The sequence below is a fragment of the Macrotis lagotis genome, chromosome 4 (genome assembly GCF_037893015.1).
Source record: "Macrotis lagotis isolate mMagLag1 chromosome 4, bilby.v1.9.chrom.fasta, whole genome shotgun sequence".
NCBI classification, from domain to species: domain Eukaryota; kingdom Metazoa; phylum Chordata; class Mammalia; order Peramelemorphia; family Peramelidae; genus Macrotis; species Macrotis lagotis.
Genome location: NC_133661.1, coordinates 250,540,069 through 250,554,726, shown reverse-complemented (window position 1 = coordinate 250,554,726; position 14,658 = coordinate 250,540,069). Strand labels below are relative to the sequence as shown.

Sequence of the window (14,658 nt, the reverse complement as noted above, 5' to 3'; positions counted from 1 at the left end):
AGATTGATGAATTTGCCAGAAATCAGGAATCAATACTTCAAAACCAAAAACATGAAAAATTAGAAGAAAATGTGAAATATCTCATTGCAAAAACAACTGATATGGAAAACAGACTTAGGAAAGATAATCTAAAAATTATTGGAATACCTGAAAGTCATGATCAGGAAAAGAGCTTTGACATCATTTTCAAAGAATTACTACAGGAAAATTGCCCTGATATCCTAGAAGCAGAGGGCAAAATAGAAATGGAGAGAATCCACCAATCCCCCCAAGAAAGAGATCCCAAAAAACCAACCCCTAGGAGTATTATAGCCAAGTTCCAGAACTCCCAAGTCAAAGAGAAAATATTACAAGCAGCCAGAAGGAAACAGTTCAAATATCGTGGAGCTGCAGTCAGGATCACACAGGACTTAGCACCAACTACATTAAAAGCCCATAGGGCTTGGAATATAATATACCAGAAGGCAAAAGAGCCTGGAATGCAACCAAGAATCAACTACCCAGCAAAACCGAATATACTCTTCCAGGAAAAAAGATGGACATTCAATGAACCAGGGGAATTTCAAATTTTCCTTTTGGAATGGCCAGAGCAGAACAGGTTTGATCTTTAGATAACAGGACTCAGATGAAGCATAGAGATTGGAGGAGAAGGGGAAAATATGAGGGATTTAATGATGATGAACTGCATGTATTCCTACATAGAAAAATGACACTGATAATACTCATATGAACCTTCTCAGTTAACAAAGCAGGTAGAAGGAGCTTGTATAGTTGAAGCACAGGAGAAAGCTGAATTTGAAGATAAAATATGGTATAAAAATGGAGTCAATAGGGGGATGGATGGTGACTGAGGGCGATGTTGAGCTGGAACTGGAAACTAAGCCAGGTGGCCCTGAGCGGCCACCAGAGAAGCTGCGGAAACATGACAGTGGAGCGGCCGACCTTGAACGAGTGATGGACTATGCAGAAGTGAAGGAGATCCAGAGCTCCAACCTGGAGATGGCCATGTTGGTGGTTGGAGATAGACGGTCCTGGGAGCAGAAGGCCAAGCAGGAGTGGGAGAAGGAACTGGCAAAATCACAATAAAGAAAGAAGATCTGGAACTTATAATGTCGGAGATAGAAATTTCACGGGCAGCAGCAGTACAGAGTTTGTGGGACCACATGGGCAATGTAGTAGAAGCTCTTATTACTCTTACCAACTAATCTTTGATTGGCCATACTTAATGGATTTATTTATTGGAATAAAGGTTTCTTTTCCTCACCTTAAAAAAAATGGAGTCAACAGGAAAAAGGGAAATGTAATGGGATAAAGAAAAAGGAGAGGGGGAATAGGCCAAGATATTTCATATAATAAGATTTTTCTTTATTACAATGAGCTATTCCAAGTAGATGCTGGGCCTAAGGGGTGGTAGGAGGGCTCGGGGTCTCTTGGCCCCAGGACCAGGGATCTGTCTGCTGCACCACTCAGCTACCCTACAGCAGAGTCAGAGTGAAAGGAGAGAGAAAATATAGTACATGGTAGTGGAGAAATATGAAAGGACAGAGTTCCAATCAGCAATGGCAAGGGTGGAAAAATATGGAAGTAACTTTTGCAATGGACTTATCATAAAGAATGTTATCCATCCATGACAGCCACCCACGACAGAGTTGTTGGTGTTGGAACAAAGACTGAAGCACATTTTTTATTATTATTATTTTTTGGGGGGGTGCAGGGCAAATGGGGCTGGGTGGCCTGCCTGGGGCCGCATAGCAGGGTGATCGTTGGGTGTCTGAGGCCAGATTGGGACCTGGGTGCTCCTGGCTCAAGGGCCAATGCTCTGTCCACCACCCAGCCACCCCTACTATTATTACTATTTTATTTTATTTTGGGTCTTTTTTTTTCTTCTTTTCAGTTTTTGCAGGGCAGTAGGGATCAGTGGCTTGCATGTCACACAGCTGGGTGATTCTTGGGTCTACGGGGCTGGATGTGGGCTTGGGTGCTCCTGGCTCTAGGGCTGGTGCTCCGTCCATTGTGCCACCTGGCCATACCTACAATTATTACTATTTTTTTATCTTAATTTTTTTCTCTCCCCTTTATTGCTCAAGCAAGTCTATACTTTTGGGGGGGAGGAGGTATTTTGTTTACTCTTAAACAAGAATATTTTATTAATGTATAAAAAACATTATTTGTAAAAAAAATGCATACCCTTTGATCCAGCATACCACTCCTCCGTCTATACTCTGAAGAGATGATGAAAAAGGGTAAAAACATCACTTGTACAAAAATATTCATAGCAGCCCTGTTTGTGGTGGCAAAGAATTGGAAATCAAGTAAATGTCCTTCAATTGGGGAATGGCTTAGCAAACTGTGGTATATGTATGGAACACTATTGTTCTATTAGAAACCAGGAGGGATGGGAATTCAGGGAAGCCTGGAAGGATTTGCATGAACTGATGCTGAGTGAGATGAGCAGAACCAGAAAAACACTGTACATCCAAACAGCAACATGGGGGCAATGATCAACTTTGATGGACTTGCTCATTCCATCAGTGCATCAGAGAGAATTTGGGGCTGTCTGCAATGGAGAATACCATCTGTATCCAGAGAAAGAACTGTGGAGGACTATTACCTTAAATGTAGAAAAAAAAAACCCCTGATATCTTATTGTCTGATCTTGCTATCTCTGTTTCTTCCTTAAGGATATCATTTCTCTCTCATCACACTCAATTTGGATCAATGTTTACCATGGAAACAATGTAAAGACTGACAAACTGCCTTCTGTGGGAGTGGGGGTGGGGGGGGTGGGACAGGAGAGAAGTAAGATTAGGAGAAAAATTGCAAAACTCAAAAACCTTTAATAAATAAAATAATAATTTGTTAAGAGAAGACTCTTTAAAGACAATTCAATTTCTCTAATTTGATCTGATTGAAAAGGAGATTTTATGTGAAAGGTGACTTTCCTTCCATTTATCTTACATAAATTTTAGTTAAAACATATATATATATATATATATATATATATGTTTTAAAAAGGGCAAAATTCACTGTTTACAATACACATTAAAAAAAAAACCCTCACCACTGCCACAACAGAATCAATCTCTCTAAGGCCAAGGACGAGAATGCCACTTACTTTGCCAAGTATTTTCTCCACTGACAATTTGTTCAAGTAGTTATAGGTCTTGCCTTTTTCAATGGGGCATTTAATGCTGCACTTAAACCCATCAGGCTCAGAGAAAGGGAAAGGTTTTAGGGTCCCGAAAATTATGCTATTCACTGATGCTTTGAGGTTCTGAGACTGGGTATCTGTAGAGGAAACAAAATCATTCTGAGTCACAAGATCCCACTGATTATCACAGTAGCCTGAGGGAATCAGTAGAATGATATATTTTGTTGAGACTATGCTTTCCCATCTTCCTAAACCCGGCTAAGGAGGGAATTTTCATGTTCTTTATTAAAACTATAGCATCCCTCCAAATGGGGGAAAATTGCATTTATGGGGGAGCTGCAAAACACAAGAGCAAGCAGTATAAACTACTTGGGTACTTTGTGCTTTGCTTGTAGCTTGCTATTTGTTACAAAGATGCATTGTCCCAGAAAAGACTAGAGGCACAATTAATTAACCTTTAAATTGAGTAGCTAATCAGCAATTCTAGATACATCCCCAAAGCTCAGAGGATTTAACTGAATTGGGGATATGTATAGATGGTTTTTAAAAGAGCCCCAAGGGGGCAGCTAGGTGGCAGCTAGGTGGCGCAGTGGATAAAGCACCTGCCCTGGAGTCAGGAGTACTTGGGTTCAAATTCGGTCTCAGACACTTAATGATTACCTAGCCGTGCGGCCTTGGGCAAACCCCAAGAGGTCTCTTATAAAGTTCAGTAAATAACCTTTTCTTAATTCTGCTGAGTTTTTGCCAATTCCAATATTCTAAAATCTTTGAATTTTTAAGTCTTGTTAAGACTGCCAAAGCAAAACAGGTCACTGTTAGAACAAAAATTCAAGCCAACATTCATTAAGTATCTGCTATGGGAAAGGCACTCTCGCTGGGGAATATCAGGAGGACAATTCAAATATTCCCCCATGCACCTTCCTACATGTATGATCACTTCATGTTTGGCCATCAGTCTTTTCAACTATAAAATGAAGGGATTAGCCTAGATGACTCTTGGAAGTCCTTCTAGTCCTAGTTCCAGGAGCCCAAATTTTAAAAAATAAAGTCTTGCCCTCAAGGAATTTAGGTTCAGAGAAGTCAGATTTCTGGGAGATTTCTACAGAATTGGAATCTTTAGTCTATATTGCTATCACAATTTTAGAGCTGGAATGAATTTTAGGTCATCTAACACACTCCTTTCACTGATTAGGAAACTGAGGGCCAGAAGGGGATTGGTTTACACTGCTTCTGATCCAGGCTCTGAAGTCACAGCTCCGAAATACTCAGAGAAGAAAAGTCTCACCAGCACAGACCCTGGCACTATTCAATGGGTCATCACTACCATGATTTTCAGTGGGCTGACATTAAATGCCAAAGAATACTAAGGATTCAGAATTTTTCCATTTGTTTTACATAGGAAATCTCCTATTCAAATATGATCTTTTTGGGGGCAGATTGTTTTATTCTTCTATTTGTATCCCCAGTGCTTTGCACATAGTATGGCATTAATAAATGCTTTTTTCATTTATTCTTTGATTTATTCATCCAATCAACATAATATATGCAATACCTGTCTTCAAGTCTTGAAGGGTTGTAGAAGGGGGGGATAAGACTTATTCTATCAGATTCTATTTTTTTTTAGGTTTTTGCAAGGCAAACAGGGTTAAGTGGCTTGCCCAAGGCCACACGGCTAGGTAATTATTAAGTGTCTGAGACCAGATTTGAACCCAGGTACTCCTGACTCCAAGACTGGTGCTTTATCCACTACACCACCTAGCCGCCCTCTATCAGATTCTAGAAGGTAAAACTGGGAAGAATTGGCAAAAGTTAGAGAGAAGCAGGTTTTAGCCCACTCTACTTAGTGTCATAAAATGGTATATACCCTGCCTGGTCCCTAAGACATAACTAGAAGAGTTCAAGGGGGTAGATGATCACTGGTCAGAGATGCTGTAACAACCAGGTTGTGAACAATTGAAATATATATATATATATATATATATATATATATACACACACACACACACATATATGTATATATGTATGTGTATATGTATATATACATATACATGCATACATAGATATTTATATATTTATATGTATTTCCAGTCACAAGTAGCTGGAAATTCACTTTTGACATAAAACTTCTTTTTTTAATCAGCTCAATTTAGACAACAAAGCTTTGGTGGGCAAAGTCCAAGTTTCATTTAGGAAACCTTTAATCAGGTCAATTTAACAATTGAAAAGAGTGCTTAAGGGGCAGCTAGGTGGGTAGTGGATAAAGCACCCACCTTGGAGTCAGGAGTACCTGGGTTCAAATACGGGTCTCAGACACTTAATAATTTCCTAGCTGTGTGGCCTTGGGCAAGCCACTTAACCCCATTTGCCTTGCAAAAAAAAAAAACCCTAAAAAAAAGTGCTTAGAGAATACTTCTTTAATGGAAAAGGCTTGCCTTTTTAATCACATCAAGAGCATCTCCAGATATACCTTGCCTTGAAGGTCTTTTAGCTGATGTTACTTTATTCTGCCTTTTCTGCCTCATACTCCACCCCCATCCTAGACTGGAGGGCTATACCCTTCTTTGGACAAGTCTGTGGTGACATTTCAGATCACATAATCTGATGGATAAGGCTACTTAAAGACTATAGTGGGTCTCCATTTTGGGGAGTCTGGTTCTCTTCCTAGGCCCCCCCCATAATGGTGAAATCTATGACTCAGAGAAATATCAATAAATATGTTTGTTTACTTAATCGTGTTTTGCTCGTCCTTAAGGTCAAAACTTTTGGTAATATTTGCTGTGATTAGGACAAACTCTGGTAAAGTTAACACATATTGATTTTCAACAGATAAAACTCAGTAAGGACCATTCCTCATTTTGGGGAGATTCTTTCTCTCAGTAACTAAATTAAAAAACAAACAAACATGAATATTTTGGAAGAAGAAGCCCTGATAAGACTGGGAAGTGCCACTGTATGATTGAGTTAATTATATTGTTTCTCTCCATTTTCCAAGCTTGTTCTTGTAAGGAGAGGCAGAATAGTGTTGTGTTAAAGGATTTCAATTGAAAAGTAAAACTTGGAAATAAGCTATGTATGACCAAGTACAATGACTGAATAAATTATAGTACTCAAAAGTAATGGAAATGACACATATGAAGAATTCAAATAGATATGGTAAAGCATATTAAATTATTCAATATCAAAAAAACAGAACCAAAATAGTATACACAGACCACAACCATGTAATTACATAGATACTGGGAAATTTTTATCTCTAAAATTTTATCAAATTTTATCTCTAAAAAACAAAAGACTTGCCTGTTTGTCTTTCTGGGTTTCATCTGCTGCCCCAGGATGGTGCTGATATTCTAGAGGGGGAAGATTCCTGTGCTTTTTGGAGGTCTTTAGCATTGCTGATAAGGCACAAAGGTCCTGCAGGAAACACTCCTCCTGACCTTATGAAATCCCTTTTCTCCCTTAAAGAATGTAACTGGAGCATCATCCAAGGTAAGGGGAGCTCCTCTGAATGAACCATATTAAGTGATTAGATCTGGCCTTTTGAACAATTCCATAATTATGCTTCTCCAAAATTCTGTTGAGTCCAGTTTCTAGTAAGGTTAGTACATGTATGACTATAAACCTAGAAAACTAATACACATGTATGTTAACCTAATTCCATTTATTCTTTCTTAAAACCAAACTCTGGAGCTAAGATATTAGCTTATACTTTTTGTTCTTTATTAAGGGCAGACTCTTTAAGGCTGACAACAAAATCCATCAGGCTTGGATATGACCTGGTCAACATTAATAGGTATGGTTCATTTCCCCCCCATCAATTCATGATAAGAATACTAGGTTTTGGAGATTTTCCTTAGCTGAATGATCTTAATGTATACAGTGAGAGACTAAGAATTAAATAGATTAAATTTAAAAATTAGATGTAGGGGTGGCTAGATGGCACAATGGATAGAGCCCTAGCCCTGGAGTCAGGAGTACCCAACTTCAAATCTGGCCTGAGACACTTAATAATTACCTAGCTATGTGGCCTTGGGCAAGCCACTTAACTCCATTGCCTTGCAAAAAAAAAATTAGATGTGATCCAATTCTTTTCTCTTAAGATACCTAAAAGGAAATTGATAAATGAAGAGAAACAAGGGGTGGCGGGCATTCATTTGGATGCAGATTCAAGTTGAATTCAAAGTGACCCTAGGATCTTGAAGTCTGAACCTTCAGTTTCTTCATCTACAAAATAGATGATGATAAAATTTGTACCACCTAACTCATGAGATTCTTTGGAGAATTAATTAAGTATGAAAGCAGTTTGTTATGGTAAGGGACTAGATAAAGTGAATAAAGTACTAAAGATTTCAAGTTTCAAGTGAGTTAGGCCAAATACTGTTTTGACTTACCACTGATAAAGGTAACATTGACACTGTAAGATATTCCTCTATGTAATTTGCAGGGCTGACTCGAGTAGGGGATCACTTCTACCTCCTTAATTTTTCCAACTTCAGAACCATTTGTTCTTTTCTCTCCTTTCACTCTTATCCCTCCTCACCAGTGTTATGCTTTTGACTACTACCTCCCTTAATTTACCCTTCCTATTAGCCTCTCCTTCCTTTTCTTTACCCTTTCCCTTCCTACTTCAATCCTTCCTTCTATCAGTTCCTTCTTCCCTTTCTTAATTTTTCCCCTTCTAATTTCTAAATACAACTGAGTGTATATGATTCCTTCTTTGAGCCAAATCCAATGAGTGTAAAGGTTTTTTTTTGTTTTTATATTTAATATTTATTTATTTATTCTCATTTTGTATAAATGTTTTTTTATACATTAACAAAATATTCTCGTTAAAGGGTAACCAAAATATCCCCTCCCTCTAAAAATATAGACTCGCTTGAGCAATAAAGTAAAGGGGAGAGAAAAAAATTAAAATAAAAAATAATAGTAATAATTGTAGGTATGGCCAGGTGGCGCAATGTACGGAGCACCAGCCCTGGAGCCATGAGCACCCAAGCCCACATCTGGCCCCATACACCCAACAATCACCCAACCATGTGACATGCAAGCCTCCGGAACCCTACTGCCCTGCAAAAACCAAAAAAGAAAAGAAAAAAAAGACCCCAAATAAAATAAAATAGTAACAATACTAGGGGCGGCTGGCTGGCAGACACAGCATTGGCCCTTGAGCCAGGAGCACCCAGGTCCCAATCTGGCCTCAGACACCCAACGATCACCCTGCTATGTGGCCCCAGGCAGGCCACCCAGCCCCATTTGCCCTGCACCCCCCCCCAAAATAATAATAAAAAATGTGCTTCAGTCTTTGTTCCAACACCAACAACTCTGTCGCGGGTGGCTGTCGCGGGTAGATCACATTCTTTATGATAAATCCATCACAAAAGTTGCCAGGGGCCAAGAAGCCCCATAAGAAAAGAGCAAACAAAATTCCAGATATACCAGGAGCCAAGAAGCCCCATGGCAGATAAGATAAAACGAGCAAACAAAATTCCAGGCATACCAAGGGCCAAGATAAAGGAAGGAGGCCTCACCCTCCGTTATCAAGAACAAACTGACCACAGACTATCCCTTCTCTCAGGCCAAGGCATACCAACTCCACCCCTAAGCTAATCCCCTTGTTGCTTCTCTACAATATATAAGCATGTACTTTTTTCAAATAAACTCAGACCTTATCCACCATCCTTGGGTCTCACTCTCCTTACTCTCACCCATTCCTTTTCAGGCTGGGTCCTCCTCGACACCCCACTTTGCTGTCCCGTGGGTCGGGGCACGTGGCGCCCAATGTGCGGCTGGAGGCACGGACTCTCGCCAGGCAGACCCCGTAAAGAAGAATCGTCACGACCCCCTCTGATCGCTCCGGAGAGCCCCACGAACAGGTAAGTGACGTCTGCCTCATTCTTTTCTCATGGGTTCCAAGCTGTCTAAAGAACAGGTCTTTATATGGGACCTCAAACTGGCACTTAAAGACAGGGGAGTTAAAGTAAAGAAAAAGGATCTTGTTAGATTCTTCCTTTTTATAGATGAAGTATGCCCGTGGTTTCTGGTAACAGGACCTGAGATCCACCCAGGCAAATGGCAGAAAGTAGGAAGAGTTCTTAATCAGAAATTGAAAATAGAAGGACCTGATGCGGTCCCTGTTTCAGCCCTTTCTTACTGGGGTCTTATAAGAGACATAGTGGAAAGCGCCACCAGGGACCCCACAAAACAACAGCTTCTTTCAGTTGCGGAGTCCTGCCTTCGCCCTCTTTCGCGTACAGCCTCTATAAAGTCTTTGAAAGAAAAGGAAGCGAAACCCCCTAAAACTCCAGCTAGATCTCCCTCAGCAGCTATTGAAATCCCCCCAAGCAAATCCCTCTATCCTCCTCTCCCTTCTGAGATAACACCAGCAGAGGAGCCCATAACCTGCCCAGTGTTTACAAGAAATAAGAATCTCCGGTCCAGTCCAGAAACGGACCCAGATTCAGAGCCTCTAGACCCAGGCGATGAGGCAGAACTTGAGGAAGAGGCCACTAGATATAATAACCCAGACTGGCCCCTAGCCTCCGCTCCCCCTCCATACCTAACCGCCCCTGCCTTCCTGCCCCTGGGGCCTAATATGACCACACTCAATAAGGCACGGGAGCAACTATCTGCGCAAGTAAAAGAACTCCGTGAGGTCTTAGATCTCCAAACACAATATGCGCAGCTCTCCGGTGAGTTGTCTGCCCTACAGGATTCATTACAAAGGTCCCTTAAAATCCCCCTCTTAAAAAAACCAGTTTAATTCAAAAACCAGAAGTGAAAGCAAAACAAAACAAAGACACTCTAAGGCAGGAGCTGCCATGAATTATAAAAAACAGATGGCGTTCCCTGTCATGACAAGATCCCGCCAAGATGATAGTGACCCTGATGCAGGAGAGGCTGAGCCCCCCGAGTCTTCCCATAGCGAAGGAGAAGAGGAAGAGGAGAATAGGAACAGGGAAGATGAAAGGGAAGTGGCAGATAGTCTAGGGGAACAAAAATTACTAAATTATAGAAAAATCCACTTCAAAAGTTTGAAAGACTTACATACAGCTGTTAAGACCTATGGGCCTAATGCCCCCTTTACTCTCTCCACACTAGAAGCCATCTCCCGTGGGGGATATCTTCTCCCCTCCGAGTGGCTCAGGGTCGTCCAGGCAGTACTTACACGAGGACAGTTCCTCACCTGGAAGGCTGATTTTTTGATCGTTGTCAAACCATTGCTTCAACTACCTATAAAACTTCTAAGGGAGCTTATGAAAAACTCACAGGGCAGGGCAAGTACGCTAGTGAAACCCGGCAGTCCCATCTCCCGATTGGATTGCTTGCTCAGGCAGCTAGTGCTGCCATTTCTGCCTGGCGGGCCCTTCCCAACACTGGCTCCCCTTTTGCACCCCTCAATAAAATCGTCCAAGGAAACCAGGAGGAATTCTCAGAATATGTAAGCAGGCTCCTGGAAGCCACAGAGAGGACCCTAGGGCAGGAAGCGGCTGATGACCAGCTTGTTAGACGCTTAGCCTACGAGAATGCCAATGCCACTTGCCGCTCCATTTTACGGGGAAAATGGAGAGACAAAACCTTAGATGAAATGATAAGGCTCTGTAGAGACATAGACCCCCTTATGCAGGCAGTTCATTTAGCTGTTGGGGCAGCCCTTCAGCACTCTGACCAATCTAAGACCTGTTTCAGGTGTGGCCAGGAAGGCCACTTTGCCCACCAATCCCCAATTACCAACACCAACACAGGAGGTTCTTACCAAAGACCTAATCAACCACAGACCTTCTGCCCCAGATGCAGGAAAGGAAAGCACTGGGCCAACACCTGTCGATCCACCACCAACGCTGAAGGCCAACCCATTGTCCCATTTCCGGGAAACGGCAAGAGGGGCCAGCCCCGGGCCCCTCAAACAACCCCCAACCCGCAAGCCTCGGGGAACAGCTTGCCCACCTACCATTACGCAGAGCCACCACAGGGAGCGCAGGGGGTGGACTTGCGTTCCTCCTCCTGTACAATATTAAACCCCGAGGATGGTCCCAGTATGATCCCCACTGGCATCTATGCCCCCCCCCTCAGGGATTCCTTTTTCCCGCCTCCTCCACCTTGGGTGACCTTATTGTCCACCCCTCTCTTGTAGACAATGATTATACGGGAGAAATTAGAATAATGGCGTCCACTCTTAATAACTCCATCACTATTCAGAAAGGACAACGCCTTGCCCAAGCACTCCCGCTCCCCCTGCAAACCCAATATTCAACAGTTACACAAAGGAGGGGAGCTTCCAACCCAGGGTCTTCAGATGTTTTTTGGGCTCAAACCATTTCACAGGAACGCCCTACACTTAAATTGGCCATTCACGGCCAGATCTTTTCCGGCATACTAGATTCTGGGGCGGACTCCACAGTCCTCTCCAAAGAAAGTTGGCCGCCCTCCTGGCCTCTTCAGCCCTCTATGACCCACCTACAAGGAATAGGACAATCTCAAAATGCCCTACAAAGTTCTCAATGGCTCCCCTGGAAAGATGAGGAAGGAAATGTAGGTACTGTTCGACCCTATGTAGTCCCTGGCCTCCCTGTTAACCTCTGGGGAAGAGACATTCTCTCCCAAATGGGAGTCATTATGTTCAGCCCTAATTTTACAGTAACCAGCCAGATGCTTGCTCAAGGATTTCTCCCTGGACAAGGCCTTGGAAAAGAAAAGCAAGGCCAATCGCTCCCTTTGCAAATTACAGGAAAAACAGGGCGCTCGGGATTAGGGTTTGAAAACCATTTTTTATAAGGGCCACTGGTCCCCCTGCACTACAGGCGGAAAAAATATCATGGAAAGATGACCATCCCGTCTGGATTGACCAGTGGCCCCTTCCTAAGGCTAAATTGGATGCAGCCTTTAAATTAGTGCAGGAACAATTAGATGCAGGACACATCGAACCTTCTGTGTCCCCCTGGAACACTCCCATTTTTGTCATCCGAAAACGCTCAGGTAAATGGCGACTTTTACATGACCTCAGAGCGGTTAATAAAACAATGATCCCCATGGGGGCAATGCAACCTGGTCTTCCCTCGCCTGTAGCCATCCCTGAAGGTTTTACCAAGGTAGTTATTGACCTCAAAGATTGTTTTTTCTCAATCCCTCTCCATCCTGCTGACTGCAAACGCTTTGCCTTTAGCCTACCCATCACCAATTGCCGTGGCCCATTCCCACGCTTTCAATGGAAAGTCTTACCCCAGGGCATGACCAATAGCCCTACACTCTGCCAAAAGTACATAGCCCAGACTATTGACCCCTTTAGGATGCAATATCCCTCACTCTATATCATCCATTATATGGACAATATCCTCCTTGCGGGACCTACAGAAAAAGAATTGGTAACTATCTCTCAGAAACTTATAGAGGCACTAGAAAAAAGAGGACTCCGGATCTCCCCGGAAAAAGTTCAGACCCGACCCCCCCCAGTTATTTCTTGGATTTGAACTTTTCACTAACAAAATCTTGACCCAGAAAGCCCATATTCGTATTGATCATTTGAATTCCCTCAATGATTTTCAGAAATTATTAGGAGACATCAATTGGCTCCCACCCTATTTAAAACTAACAACAGGGGAATTAAAGCCATTATTTGACATCTTAAAGGGAGACCCAGAGCCCACCTCCCCACGCTCCTTGACACCAGAAGCCCACTCAGCCCTGATGCTAGTCGAGCAAGCCATAAAAAAACAACACATAGGATATTACAGCCCTGAAAAGCCTCTCTGGCTTTTGCTCTTTCCCACAAATCTCTCTCCCACTGGCCTGCTTTGGCAAAATCATCCACTTTTCTGGATACACATGCCAGCCACCCCCACCAAAATTCTCCCATCATACCCACACCTCACCGCTGACCTCCTTAAAGGAGGAAGAGAAGCTGCAGTAAGACTCTTTGGCAAAGAACCTGATCGCATCATTTGCCCATACACAGCATCATAAATAAATTGGCTCCTATTAAACGATGATGACTGGGCTGTGAGCTGTATCTCATTCCCGGGGGTCATAGACAATCACTACCCCCCTGACAAACTTATTCAGTTCCTGCAAATAACACCTGTAGTCTCCCCAAAATAACTAAAAGGACACCCCTCAAGGAGGCCCATCTCATCTTCACAGATGGCTCAGCACTGGGAAAGCCGCAGTGAGCGTAAATGGGAAGATCACCTCCCTCACCTTCCCATACACCTCTGCACAACTTGTAGAGCTTGCTGCAATCATCTGGGCTTTTGAGGCAGTCCCTGATCCTTTAAATCTGTACACAGATAGTGCCTACGTTGCCCACTCGGTACCCCTTTTAGAAACTGTCCCTTATATACGACCATCTACCAGTGCCTCCCCTCTCTTTGCCAAGTTACAGTCACTCATACTTTCCAGAAGTCAACCCTTTTTCATTGGTCATATTCGTGCCCATTCTGACCTCCCAGGTCCCCTGACAGAAGGGAATGCACAAGTGGACCGGGCAACTTTCAAGATCCATTTTTAGGAAAAAGAACAGGTTTCTGTGGGGTAGCTTATGAGCCTGTGTTGCTGTGTCCCCTAGAGGCTGCCACGCGGGCCCACAAGCTGCACCACCTAAACTCACACACACTCAGGCTTAAATTTGGCATAACCAGGGAACAAGCAAGACAAATTGTCAAACAGTGCCCAGGGTGTCTTGTCCTGCTCCCAGAGCCACACCTCGGCGTCAATCCCTGGGGGTTGGTTCCTGGTGAAGTCTGGCAGATGGATGTCACCCACTATGCACCTTTTGGAAAGCTTAAGTACATCCATGTTTCTATCGACACCTTCAGTGGGTTTATTTTTGCCACCCCCCAGAGCGGTGAAGCTACCCGCCATGTTATTAACCATGTTCTGGCCGCCTTGGCTACACTCCCCAACCCTAAGATCATTAAAACAGACAATGGCCCCGGATATGCAAGCGCCTCCTTCCGTAACTTCTGTCAGAGTTTAGGTATCAAACATATTACAGGAATTCCTTATAACCCTCAAGGACAGGGCATTGTAGAAAGAGCCCACCAAACGCTCAAAAACATGATTACTAAATTACAGAAAGGGTCAGAGACACTCTACCCCAAGATTAACAATGCTAAAACTATTCTTAACCATGCCCTCTTTGTCCTCAATTTCCTCTCCCTTGATGCTAATGCCAAATCTGCAGCAGATCGCCTTTGGCATCCCACTACTGAACACAACTATGCACAGGCCATGTGGAGAGATCCCATCTCCAACAAATGGCAAGGACCTGACCCAGTCCTTATCTGGGGTAAAGGACATGCCTGTATTTATGATTCATCAGCTCAAAATGCTAGATGGCTACCGGAGCGTCTAGTAAAATTACATAATCCACCCAGGGAACCCCCTGAGGAATCTCCCTCTGTGCTCTCTTGTAGATAAAAGATCCAGCATGAAGGCCCTTGTCTTATGCCTGCTCTTTCCGCTATCCTGCTCATACCAGCTGCTTAACTATACATGGTCGGTCAGTAACCTCAGAG

General features: G+C 43.0%; 1 pseudogene; it reads left to right on the top strand.

Moving 5' to 3' along the window:
• The first annotated feature begins 840 nt into the window (after positions 1-840).
• LOC141522355 (huntingtin-interacting protein K-like) lies at positions 841-1,205 on the top strand (annotated as a pseudogene).
• The last annotated feature ends 13,453 nt before the right edge of the window (positions 1,206-14,658 follow it).